Source organism: Aquarana catesbeiana, linkage group LG08, assembly GCF_042186555.1.
Source record: "Aquarana catesbeiana isolate 2022-GZ linkage group LG08, ASM4218655v1, whole genome shotgun sequence".
NCBI lineage: Eukaryota > Metazoa > Chordata > Amphibia > Anura > Ranidae > Aquarana > Aquarana catesbeiana.
Window position 1 is genome coordinate 260,894,170 of NC_133331.1, and position 13,689 is coordinate 260,907,858.

Here is a 13,689-nt window from a genome sequence, read left to right on the forward strand (position 1 = left end):
ACCACCGCCGGCTGGGGGCAGTGCAGGCCTCAGGAGGGGCCCCTCAGTGTCTGTATAGGGAGCCTTACCCTGAGGGGGAGACCTTCACCTTCTATTCCTGAAGAGGAGGGGCCCCTCATAGTGTAACATTGGTGGGGGGCCCTTACTATGCAGGCCTGAGGTGGAGGGGCCCCTTAGTGTCTGTATAGGGGCCCTTACCCTGAGGGGGAGTCCTTCACCTTCTATTCCTAAAGAGGGGGGGCCCTCATAGTGTAACATTGGTGGGGGGCCCTTACTATGCAGGCCTGAGGTGGAGGGGCCCCTCATAGTGTCAGTATGGAGGAGGAGGGGCCCTTACCTTGTATGATGACAGTGTATTGGCCCCTGACCATCAATGGGGCCCTCACTCCGCAGACATGAAGTGGAGGGGCCCTACAGAAGTTAATTTGAGGGGCTCTTACCCTGTCAGACAAAAGAAGGGGACTTTGGCAATAAAAGGGGTTCTGAGTTGGGGGGTCCCTCACAGTGTTGGTATGGGGGGCCCTTACCTTGTAGGATTAAAAAGTCAGGGGTCCCTGGCAGTGTCAGTATGAGGGTGGAGGGGCCCCTCACAGTGGTTATTTTGAGGGGGGCTGTAGGACAGAGGAGGTGGAGGGGCCCCTCACAGTGGTTATTTTGAGGGGGTCTGTAGGACAAAAGAGGAGGGGGTGGAGGGGCCCCTCACAGTTCTTAGGCCCTGTTCTGGAGGTTTAAGCAGTAAGGGCCCCTGATAGTGCACAGTAAGGGGAGCCTTTACCATGTATGCCTGAGGAGGGGCCCCTGAAAGCATGCTCTGAGCACCCCCCCAATGATGAATACTATCAGGGGCCCCTTTGTATCAGGCTTGAAGTGTACGGCCCCCATGCTATCTGGGAGGACGTTACCCTTTAAGCCTGAGAACGAGGGGCCCCTGATAGTAAGCAGGGTCGGGGCCATTTTTTTTCTTTTTAAGATTTGGGTAATGTTTTAAAAATGTCACTTCCTGTCCCAGAGACACAACAGGAAGTGAGAGGAATCTCTCCTCCCATTAATTGTCACCAGAACGGGTGTCCCCCATTAAAAGATTTCCCTTCGCTTCCTGCTGTGGTGACAACGCTACCATTTTGGATTTCTCCCCTCGTTGTCTTTCAGTGATCACCGGGACTAATAAAGGGGGGAGTTTCCCCAATGAATTCCCACAGCAATAAAAGCCTGACAGAGGGTCTAATCCTCCCCCAGTCTATACAAAACTAAAAGGTTTTTCCTTAGAGTTGTGTTCCTGGACTTTTTATTTTCATTCAGCCCTGTAGATCCAGTCTGGGAGCAACTTCCAATGTATGACACAGAGGTGTCTTCTACCTCTATGAGATTTACATTGTTTGTAACCCAAAAAAAAGAGGATTCTGTTCCCTTAAAGTATGAATAACAGCACAGAGCTTTGCTGTGTAAATTGGACCCTTCTATCCCCTAAAATACCTGGCTGATCCCCATGCAGGTGGTGTCCTGGCCTGGATCCAAACATCAATGGTTCAAGACTTGAGTTACTATGCTGCCCATTGGCTCCATTTTTGGCGCTGCACCAAAAAGATCTAGAGGAAGCAAAGTGTTCCTTGCAGGGCTTCTTTTCAGCGAGAATGCAGTTCCGGAACACCCAACACTGAATGCATCTAATAGCAGGGGGTGTTGGGGTGTGCATTGATGCTGCCTGCTGGGGGTCTGTTGTTTTAAGGTGTATTTTGTTTCAGGGTATCTGTTGTTGCTTAATGGCTATTGTTGCTGGCTGTAGGGGATCTATTTTACTGCTTTTAATGTTATCCTTAAAAAATTCCATACGATCTACCTAGCAAAATTTATAAATGGTTCTGTTTTCTTTAAATGGGGTGGTACTGGGAGGTGGGTAGGCGGTGGAACCATGGAACGGCCCTTGGAGGTGGGTGGGGGTTGGAACCATGGAACGGCCCTTGGAGGTGGGTGGGGGTTGGAACCATGGAACGGCCCTTGGAGGTGGGTGGGGGTTGGAACCATGGAACGGCCCTTGGAGGTGGGTGGGGGTTGGAACCATGGAACGGCCCTTGGAGGTGGGTGGGGGTTGGAACCATGGAACGGCCCTTGGAGGTGGGTGGGGGTTGGAACCATGGAACGGCCCTTGGAGGTGGGTGGAGGTTGGAACCATGGAACGGTCCTTGGAGGTGGATAGGGTGTGGAACCATGGAACGCTCCTTAAAGGTGGGTAGGGGGGTGGAATGGTCCTTGGAGGTGGGACCATGGAACGATTGGTAGGGGGTGGAACCATGGAACGGTCCTTGGAGGTGGGACCATGGAACGGTGGGTAGGGGGTGGAACCATGGAACGGTCCTTGGAGGTGGGTAGGGGGGTGGAACGGTTCTTGGAGGTGGGTAGAGGGTGGAACAGTTCTTGGAGGTGGGTAGGGGGGGGGGGTGGAGCGGTTCTTGGAGGTGGGACCATGGAACGATTGGTAGGGGGTGGAACGGTCCTTGGAGGTGGGACCATGGAACAGTGGGTGGAACTATGGAATGGTCCTTGGAGGTGGGTAGGGGGTGGAACGGTCCTTTGGAGGTGGGACCATGGAACGGTCCTTGGAGGTGGGTAGGGGGTGGAACTATGGAACGGTCCTTGGAGGTGGGACCATGGAATGGTGGGTAGGGGGGTGGAATGGTCCTTCGAGATGGAACGGTCCTTGGAGGTGGGTAGGGGGGTGGGACCACGGAACGGTCCTTGGAGGTGGGACCATGGAACATTCCTTGGAATGGGGTAGGGGGTGGGACCACGGAACGGTCCTTGGAGGTGGGTAGGGGGTGGGACCACGGAACGGTCCTTGGAGGTGGGTAGGGGGTGGGACCACGGAATGGTCCTTGGAGGTGGGTAGGAGGTGGGACCACGGAACGGTCCTTGGAGGTGGGACCACGGAACGGTCCTTGGAATGGGGTAGTGGGTGGAACCGAGGAACGGTCCTTGGAGGTGGGTAGGGGGTGGAACCACGGAATGGTCCTTGGAAGTGGGTAGGGGATGGAAACAAGTGGTGACTTGAAATAGGGGCGTACCTGCATCTATTCTCTGAGAAAAACAGCCCTGGTCCCCAGCAGTCACATTGGAGGTTCTGACGTTATTTCTTATTTGTCTGCAGCTCCGTCTGAACAGTATTAAGAAGTTCTCCACGATTGTTTTGTGTGTAGAAAGGACCTGCAGTGAGCTTCTGCCATTCCTGACAGGTAAGTGTGTCTTATGGGAGAAGAGAACCGACTTTCTTTTGCTTATAATGGAAAATGGCATTTACTGTTTACACCAATTCTGAAAGAGATGCTGTCTCTTGCCCATGCAGGAAAATGGGTCATATGATTCTCCATACCCAAAAGTGCCGGTTATTCTCTAAGGCTCCGTTCACGCTTGTACAACTCCAAAGTCACGTGACTTTGGGGTGCAACTTGGATGTGACTTGTCGTCCCTCTGCAGATGCAGACCCACGTTTGCACCATTGTTGCTTGTAGAACATTCAGGTACGACTTTCATGCAACTTTTAAGGGTTAACCTTGAAGTCTATGGCCCTCATGCATGCAAGTCGGACCAAAGTAGTGGATGAACTACTTTGAAGTCGCTGTGACTTTAAAGCTGAGTTTCACTCAAAAGTGGAACTTCCGCTTATGTGTCCCGTCCCCAGTGTCACATTTGGCACCTTTCAGTGGGGAGGGGGGAACGGGTACGTGTTTTTTGACAGGTACTGTCCCCCCCCCCCCCCCCCCCCCATGGCCCCATCTCCCGGAAGTTCGGCCCCTTCCTGCGCCGCTGGACCATTTAGAAAGCGCAGCATGCTTTGCACAGTGGGGAACCGGCTGTGAAGCCAAAAAGGCTTCACTGCTGGGTTCCCTTAACAGGAATGGCGGCAGCTGCACCCGACAGCTGATCCGAAGATTGGCCAGGGTGCCGTCATTGAGGGCTTCCTGGACAGGTAAGTGTCCATATATTAAAAGTCAGCAGCTGTAATTTTTTTTGTGGGGGGGGGGCTGGACCTCCTCTTTTTAAGTTGCTCATATATGAATCGTTAATATTGGAAAACATTGGCTACGACTCAGTCGCATGACAAATTGCACAAATGTGAAAGGCTGTAAAGGAGCGGAGTGCAGGAAAAGGGAGTATGGGGGGGGGGGGGGTCAGGGGAGGCCTTTCCCAGAACGTTGTCCCTTTTCCCTGCATGGTCAAGTTGACAGTCTCTTTAACAACTTTCCCCCTGGAAGATTTACCCCCCTTCATGACCAAGCCATTTATTGCGATACGGCACTGCGTTACTTTAACTGACAATTGCGCGGTCGTGCGGCACTGTACCCAAATAAAATTGATGTCCTTTTTTTTTCCCACAAATAGAGCTTTCTTTTGGTGGTATTTGATCGCCTCTGCAGTTTTAATGTTTTGCGCTATAAACAGAAAAAAAGTGACAATTTAAAAAAAAAAAAATTATATATATATATATATATATATATATATATATATATATATATATATATATAATTTTTTTTTTTTTTTTTTTTTTTTTTTTTTTTTCTGCTATAAAACATAGCCAATAAAAAAAAATCCCAATAAGCGTATATTGCTTGGTTTGTGCAAAGGTTCTAGCGTCTACAAACTATGGGATTTTTTTTTTTTTTTACTAGTAATGGCGGTGATCAGCGACTTGCAGGACTGCAATATTGCGGTGGACAGTCAGGACATTAACTGACACTTTTGACACTTATTGGGGACCAGTGACACTAATACAGTGATCAGTGCTAAAAATATGCACTGTCACTGTACTGACACTGGGTGGGAAGGGGTTAAACATTGAGGGCGATGAAAACCCGGTGTGCCTAGCCTGTGTTTTCCAACAGTGTGGGATGTGCTTTTACTAGGGGAAGTCATGGATCCATGTTCCTGCTTTGCGGGAATACCGGATCCATGCTTTCCTACTGAAAGGACAGCGATTCCGTTTTGTTTACATAGGCAGATCGCCGTTCTGCCTGTGTACTGAACGATCAGCGGGTGCCAGCGAAAACCGGGTCTACGGGAGCCGCTGATCAGCTCCTGCTGTGTAGAATCACAGCGGGAGCAAGCCACAGGCGGCGGGCATTTGTGCCCAATACAGAAGTGTAGGATCACGTGTGTGTGTGTATATATGTGTAGATAGATAGATAGATACAGGTGATGCTGCGTAGCATGGCCACCCTGTTGCAGTAAAACTGCTATAGGGCGGTCGGCAAGTGGTTACTGTATATAGCATTTAAGTGTTCAGTAATTGTAAAAGGAAAGCTAGATGTAATTTAGTCCTTTTTAAGTTACCAGGAGGCTTCAAGTTACAGAAGAAGGCTGGTTAGCATAGAGGTATAAGGTCAGAGAAGGGTAACTTGTAGAAATAAGGATCCTCAAAAAAAGGACAATCTACACATGACAAGGCAGTAATATTGGTGCTGGGGTGTTTATATTCCCTGTTAGTTGAGATTTGGAGTGTTCTCCTTGCTGGAGAGGAAGCTGTAAATGAGAACCTGCAGTGTGAGGATCTCCCTGCTTCATTCATTTTGTGGATATACGTTTTCCTGCTTCCTTTTGAATATTCCCTACCAGTCATTGGAGGCAACACTGACATATGGGAGCAAAACCCTAATCTCTACAATGATGGCTGCCCCGGCACGAAGATACAGTGCAGTAAAAGGCATTATATGGTAGTAGTGTGGAAAAAGATTAGCTTCAGAAATGGTACAGGTAACACTGGAGACTGTTACTTTAAATATGGGGGGTTGGAGAGTGCAAAAACCTGGTTCAACTCTGCATAGTAACCAATCGGCTTCCTTTTGTTTGTTTTTTTGTTTAAACTTAATTGAACAAGCTGAAGTTAGAAGCTTATTGGCTGCCATGCACAGCTGCACCAGATTTTGCAGTTTTAGTAAATCAACCCCAATATAATAAAAATTGTTACTAACATATTGATGAACTGTGGAGGGGTTTAAATGAGAGGGACGGGCAAAGATCTTCTGGCCATACTTCTGTGAGCTCCTGAAAGGCAGAGCACAGAGCCTTGACTGACATTCCTTTGTCTTGCAGATACGATCTATGATGAAGATGAAGTGCTGCTGGCTTTGGCTGATAAATTGGGGTCCTTTACTTCACTGGTTGGGGGACCAGAGTATGTACACTGCTTACTGATAGGTGTCCCTAAATCTACTGCCCTTATTTCTGATTTATAAGACCTTTTCATCTATATCCCAACCCAACCAGCCACGTACAGCCCTCAGCAGTCTATAGTGGGAACATTGATTAGGGTAATCATATTGATCTCTACTAGCCTCATGTAACGTGTTCCCAGCTTCAAATTTGTCTTCTACAGCATCTTCCCCACCTCCATTTCCTCTGTTAGGTCTGCAGTCTCTGGCAGTCCCCTTTTGGCATTATATACAGTATCTCACAAAAGTGAGTACACCCCTCACATGTTTGTAACTATTTTATTCTATCTTTTCATGTGACAACACTGAAGAAATGACACTTTGCTACAATGTAAAGTAGTGAGTGTACAGCTTGTATAACAGTGTAAATTTGTTGTCCCCTCAAAATAACTCAACACACAGCCATTAATGTCTAAACCGCTGGCAACAAAAGTGAGTACACCCCTAAGTGAAAATGTCCAAATTGCACCCAAAGTGTCAATATTTTGTGTGGCCACCATTATTTTCCAGCAATGCCTTAACCCTCTTGGGCATGGAGTTCACCAGAGCTTCACAGGTTGCCACTGGAGTCCTCTTCCACTTCTCCATGAGGACATCACAGAGCTGGTGGATGTTAGAGACCTTGCGCTCCTCCACCTTCCGTTTGAGGATGCCCCACAGATGTTCAATAGGGTTTAGGTCTGGAGACATGGTTGACCAGTCCATCACCTTTACCCTCAGCTTCTTTAGCAAGGCAGTGGTCTTCTTGGAGGTGTGTTGGGGGTCGTTATCATGTTGGAATACTGCCCTGCGGCCCAGTCTCTGAATGGAGGGATCATGCTCTGCTTCAGTATGTCACAGTACATGTTGGCATTCATGGTTCCCTCAATGAACTATAGTTCCACAGTGCTGGCCGCACTTCTGTAGCCCCAGACCATGACACTCCCACCACCATGCTATAGCAAGACACACTTGTCTTTGTACTCCTCACCTGGTTGCCACCACACACACTTGACCCCATCTGAACCAAATCTGAACCATTGAACCCATCTGAACCAAATACATTTACCCTTAGTCTGCTTGTCTTCAGCAAACTGTTTGCGGGCTTTCTTGTGCATCTTCTTTAGAAGAGGCTTCCATCTGGGACAACAGCCATGTAGACCAATTTAATGCAGTGTGCGGCATATGGTCTGAGCACTGACAGGCTGACCTCCCACCCATTCAATCTCTGCAGCAATGCTGGCAGCACTCATATGTCTATTTCCCAAAGACAACCTTCTGGATATGACGCTGAGCACGTGCGCTCAACTTCTTTGGTCGACCATGGTGAGGCCTGTTCTGAGTGGAACCTGTCCTGTTAAACTGATGTATGGTCTTGGTCACCGTGCTGCAGCTCAGTTTCAGGGTCTTGGCAATCTTCTTGTAGCCTAGGCCATCTTTATGTAGAGCAACCATTCTTTTTTTTCAGATCCTCAGCGTTTTTTGCCATGAGGTGCCATGTTGAACTTCCAGTGACCAGTATGAGAGAGTGAGAGTGATAACACCAAATTTAACACACCTGCTGCCCATTCACACCTGAGACCTTGTAACACTAATGAGTCACATGACACCGGGGAGGGGAAAATGGTTAATTGGGCCCGATTTGGACATTTTCACTTAGGGTTGGACTCACTTTTGTTGCCAGCAGTTTAGACATTAATGGCAGTGTGTTTTGCGTTATTTTGAGAGGACAGAAAATTTACAATGTTATACAAGCTGTACACTCACCACTTTACATTATAGCAAAGTGTCATTTCTTCAGTGATGTCACATGAAAAGATAGAATAAAATATTATTAAAAATGTGAGGGGTGTACTCACTTTTGTGAGATACTGTATATACACATGGACATGGTAGTGGCTTGGGGGTTCTGAACGAGGAAGGAGGGAGTCAAAAATCTTTCTCCTTTCACCGAGATTCTCTCTTCACTCCCCAATTCTCCACCTCTGAATCTGGGAGGGTGAATTCTGACACAGGTCGCCAGTGAAGTGCTGAGATCACAGCTTCATAAACTGGCCGTTTCTGTCAGTCTATCACAGCTTCTCTGTGTGCGGAGATGATCGGGGGAGAACGTGTCTCCCCCGACCATCTCTGTTTCATAAACCGTTAATGGACTGTGATCAGCGGTGATCCTTGGAATCACCACTGATCAGTTTCATAAATGGACACCTGTGTAGTATATAACTGTTATATATTGGCTACAGCACAAATAGACAGATCAAGGCCAAGACATTACTATAAGGTAAGTAGTATGTAACATTTGTCGTATGACAATATTGTAAAACAGTACCTGGGCATGATGTAATTTAATTATCTTTTGAATAATTATAGTTCAGCCGTGTATGAAAATAATAACAATATGTACACCTATGTCAAAGTACCATTGAAGAGATGACAAATGCAATAAAGAGAGTGTAAAATCAACAATCCGTATCTGCGTGGTTATTTATACCCAGCTCAGGGGAGTTGTGAATGAGGAAAAGGGTGGTCTCACACTAGACTGCCTTTTGGAAGAAGTCTGTTAAGACGAAACGTACATCAGGCAAGGCACAGGAAATAGTGGTGACGTCAGCACGCCCATGGAATGGTGTAGGACGGATTGTGTCTATTTCAATGCTTGTTTTTATCCTTGCTGCTGTAAATAGATGTTAAATAAATCCTCTTTGATCCTACTGGATGTTGTGCAATGAGATTGTTTTCTCATTGTTGTGTGGAATCATCTGGTTTGAGACTGTCCTGGATGAGCCCATGAGGTGCTTCCCAGCATTGCTATCTTAAAAGACGATTGGAGAAGGGAAAGCTAGCCCAAACGTGAGAGGTGAAGCTCACTAAGGCAGTTAATGACCTTCATAGAGCTGAGATTCTGGTAACAGGCTATGTGTGTTTGAACTGGAAGGGGAGTACTGGGTGTTAATTCACTGAAGTTGAAATAGGAGTCACCTGGCACTGGTTGGATCAATACTTAATTTTTTTGACTACATTTTTATGTGAATAACACTTTCCTATCTTGTGCGCTATATTCTTGCATTCACATTGCATGATTATATTTGTTCTGTGGTGTTTGATTAATGTTATAATTATTGGTTTATACAACATTTATACACGTTTGAGTTGTGTATTATACACATATGGCAGCACAACACTGTTCTTTTGGTCTCGCACTAGACCAGAGGAGATACCCTACTCAATAGCCTGTCTCTGACCAATTGGGGGCTAGGTATGGAGAGCCTAGCTAATTGGCCCAGAGTTTGGTCATTTTTCCAGGGCCACCCCTATGTTGATTTACCAGTTTTTCGTGAAGTAGAATATCATTAAAAGCTTTCACCCACAAGGCATGGGAAGGAGGGGTTAAAAAATAAACAGGTAGTGGCAACATAAGTAGGAGTGTAGAATTCCTCATCCAACCACCCCAGCGGACATGTCTTGGGTACAAAGTAAGGTTGACTTCATAAAATTTGTTAATGGCATCCAGGACTGACGTCCAAGAAGTTACTGCTTCGATGGTATTATATTGCCTTCATGTCCTTCATGGTAAGCCGCTTCCAGAATGTCCCTCTCTTGATTATCCCATTCCCAAGTTTTTTTATAACCATTTCAAAAAGTTAATTACACATACTATTTGTACATTTTTGACTAGAAAAACATTGAAAAATTTGAAACCAAACAATTGACATTCCCTGGCAGGTCAGGAAAGGGGATGAGGACGAGCGAGCGCCCCCCCCCCCCCCCCCTCCTGAACTGTACCAGGCCGCATGCCCTCAACATGAGGGGGGGGGGGGGTTGATGAGGACAAGGGCCTCTTCCCGACAACCCTGGCCGTTTGGTTGTCGGGGTCTGCGGGCAGGGGGCCTATTGGAATCTGGAAGCCCCCAGCCCCCAACCTATGTGAATGAGTATCGGGTACATTGTACCCCTACCCATTCACCTAAAAGTTTAAAAAAATAAAATGCAGTACACAGGTTTTTAAAGTAATTTATTAAGGCAACTCCGGCATTTCTTCTGATTTCTTCTCCCCTCTCCAGGTCTTCTCCTCTCTCCGCTGATGTCTTCTAGCCCTCTCCGGTTCTTCTCTCTGTCCGCTGTCTTCTGCCGGGTCTTCTCCACTGTCTTCTCGCTCTTTTTGTTCTTCTTCCGATGTTGACACGATCTCCCGGTATAATGCTGGGTCCGTCGTGTGCAATGACTTAGATTGGCATGGGGCGAGGCCACCTGCTGACATCATATGGAGGCCCCACCTCCTTGTGACGTCATTGTCCAGAGGCATGATGGGGGCGATGATGTAACAAGGGGAAGAACCGGAGAGGGAGGAGAACCGGCAGAGGGAGAAGATGTCACCAGAAGAGCCGGAGAGGGGAGAAGTCTGAAGAGATGCTGGAGCTGCCTTAATAAAAAAAAACTTTAAAAACCTGTGTACTGTGTTTATTTCTAAAACTTTTTTATTTTTCTAGGTGAATGGGTAGGGGTACGATGTACCCCCATACTCATTTACATAGGGCGGGATCTGGGGGCCCCCTTGTTAAGGGGAGCTTCCAGATTCTGATAAGCCCCCACCTGCAGACCCCGACAACCAATGGCCAGGGTTGTCGGGAGGAGGTCCTTGTTCTCATCAACATGGGGACAAGGTGTTTTGGGGGGTAGAGGGGCGCCTGCCCCCCCCCCCACCCCAAAGCACCCACCCTCCCATGTTGAGGGCATGCGGCCTGATACAGTTCAGGAGGGGGGCCGCTCGTTCATCCCCACCCCCTTTCCTGACCTGCCAGGCTGCGTGCTCGGATAAGGGTCTAGTATGAATTTTGGGGTTTCCCTTAAAATCCATACCAAACCAAGAGGTCTGTTATGCTCTTGGAGGGGGAACCCATGCCATTTTTTTTGTTTTTTTTGTTTTTTTTGTTTTTTTAAATTTGGCGTGGAGTTCCCCCTAAAGATTCATACCAGACACAAAGTGCGCCTGGCATTGTCGGGATTAAAGTCAGATCCCCGTTCATTGAAGTCGGACAGATGTCGGACTTCAAGTCGCAGGGCAAAGTCAGATCCACAGTCATACGACTGTCATGTCGCACCAGTGTGAACCCGGCCTTAAGCAGTGTGTTTATTTCTATAGCTAACATTGTTATTATATCCTCACCATTAACCTCATCAAAGCTTTGATAGACTAGCTGATTATAGGAATAGACAAGATTATACATATTTATAATAAAGAGGGGAGATCCAAACCACCCCAAATTTATTTCATCATGTAAAAATTACAATCAAACCAAGTAAACAAAAATCAAAGATGAGAGGACTCGAACAAATCTTTTTCTCTCGACTAAGATTGACTTAGAAGCTACTGTTTCACTCTTTTTTCTCATGCAACTTACAGTGGGGCAAAAAAGTATTTAGTCAGCCACCAATTGTGCAAGTTCTCCCACTTAAAAAGATGAGAGAGGCCTGTAATTGTCATCATAGGTATACCTCAACTATGAGAGACAAAATGTGGAAACAAATCCAGACAATCACATTGTCTGATATTAGAAAGAATTTATTTGCAAATTATGGTGGAAAATAAGTATTTGGTCACCTACAAACAAGTAAGATTTCTGGCTCTAACAGACCCGTATCTTCTTCTTTAAGAGGCTCCTCTGTCCTCCACTCATTACCTGTATTAATGGCACCTGTTTGAACTTGTTATCAGTATAAAAGACACCTGTCCACAACCTCAAACAGTCACACTCAACTCCACTAGGGTGAAGACCAAAGAGCTGTCGAAGGACACCAGAAACAAAATTGTAGACCTGCACCAGGCTGGGAAGACTGAATCTGCAATAGGCAAGACGCTTGGTATGAAGAAATCAACTGTGGGAGCAATAATTAGAAAATGGAAGACATACAAGACCACTGATAATCTCCCTTGACCTGGGGCTCCACGCAAGATCTCACCCCGTGGGGTCAAAATGATCACAAGAAGGGTGAGCAAAAATCCCAGAACCACACGGGGGGGGGGGGCTAGTGAATAACCTGCAGAGAGCTGGAACCAACGTAACAAAGGCTACCATCAGTAACACACTACGCCGCCAGGGATTCAGATCCTGCAGTGCCAGACGTGTCCCCCTGCTTAAGCCAGTACATGTCCGGGCCAGTCTGAGGTTTGCTAGAGAGCATTTGGGTGATCCAGAAGAGGACTGGGAGAATGTCATATGGTCAGATGAAACCAAAGTAGAACTGTTTGGTAGAAACACAACTCGTCGTGTTTGGAGGAGAGAGAATGCTGAGTTGCAACCAAAGAACACCATACCTACTGTGAAGCATGGGGGTGGCAACATCATGCTTTGTGGCTGTTTCTCTGCAAAGGGAACAGGACGACTGATCCATGTACAGTGGCTTGCAAAAGTATTCGGCCCCCTTGAACTTTTCAACCTTTTGCCACATTTCAGGCTTCAAACATAAAGATATAACATTTTTATTTTTTGTGAAGAATCACCAACAAGTGGGACACAATTGTGAAGTGGAACGAAATCTTTTGGATTTTTGAAACTTTTTTAACTAATAAAAAAATGAAAAGTGGGGCGTGCAAAATTATTTGGCCCTCTTGCGTTAATACTTTGTAGAGCCACCTTTTGCTGCGATTACAGCTGCAAGTCGCTTGGGGTATGTCTCTATCAGTTTTGCACATCGAGAGACTGAAATTCTTGCCCATTCTTCCTTGCAAAACAGCTCGAGCTCAGTGAGGTTGGATGGAGGGTGTTTGTGAACAGCAGTTTTCAGCTCTTTCCACAGATTCTCGATTGGATTCAGGTTTTGACTTGGCCATTCTAACACCTGGATACGTTTATTTGTGAACCATTCCTTTGTAGATTTTGCTGTATGTTTGGGATCATTGTCTTGTTGGAAGATAAATCTCCGTCCCAGTTTCAGGTCTTTTGCAGACTCCAACAGGTTTTCATCCAGAATGGTCCTGTATTTGGCTGCATCCATCTTCCCCTCAATTTTAACCATCTTCCCTGTCCCTGCTGAAGAAAAGCAGGCCCAAACCATGATGCTGCCACCACCATGTTTGACAGTGGGGATGGTGTGTTGAGTGTGATTAACTGTGTTGCTTTTACGCCAAACATATTGTTTTGCATTGTGGCCAAAAAGTTCGATTTTGGTTTCATCGGACCAGAGCACCTTCTTCCACGTGTTTGGTGTGTCTCCCAGGTGGCTTGTGGCAAACTTTAGACGAGACTTTTTATGGATATCTTCCATAAATGCCAGATTTGTGCAGTGTACGACTGATTGTTGTCCTATGGACAGACTCTCCCACCTCAGCTGTAGTTCTCTGCAGTTCATCCAGAGTGATCATGGGCCTCTTGGCTGCATCTCTGATCAGTCTTCTCCTTGTCTGAGCTGAAAGTTTAGAGGGACAGTCAGGTCTTGGTAGATTTGCAGTGGTCTGATACTCCTTCCATTTCAAAATGATCGCTTGCACAGTGCTCCTTGGGATGTTTAAAGC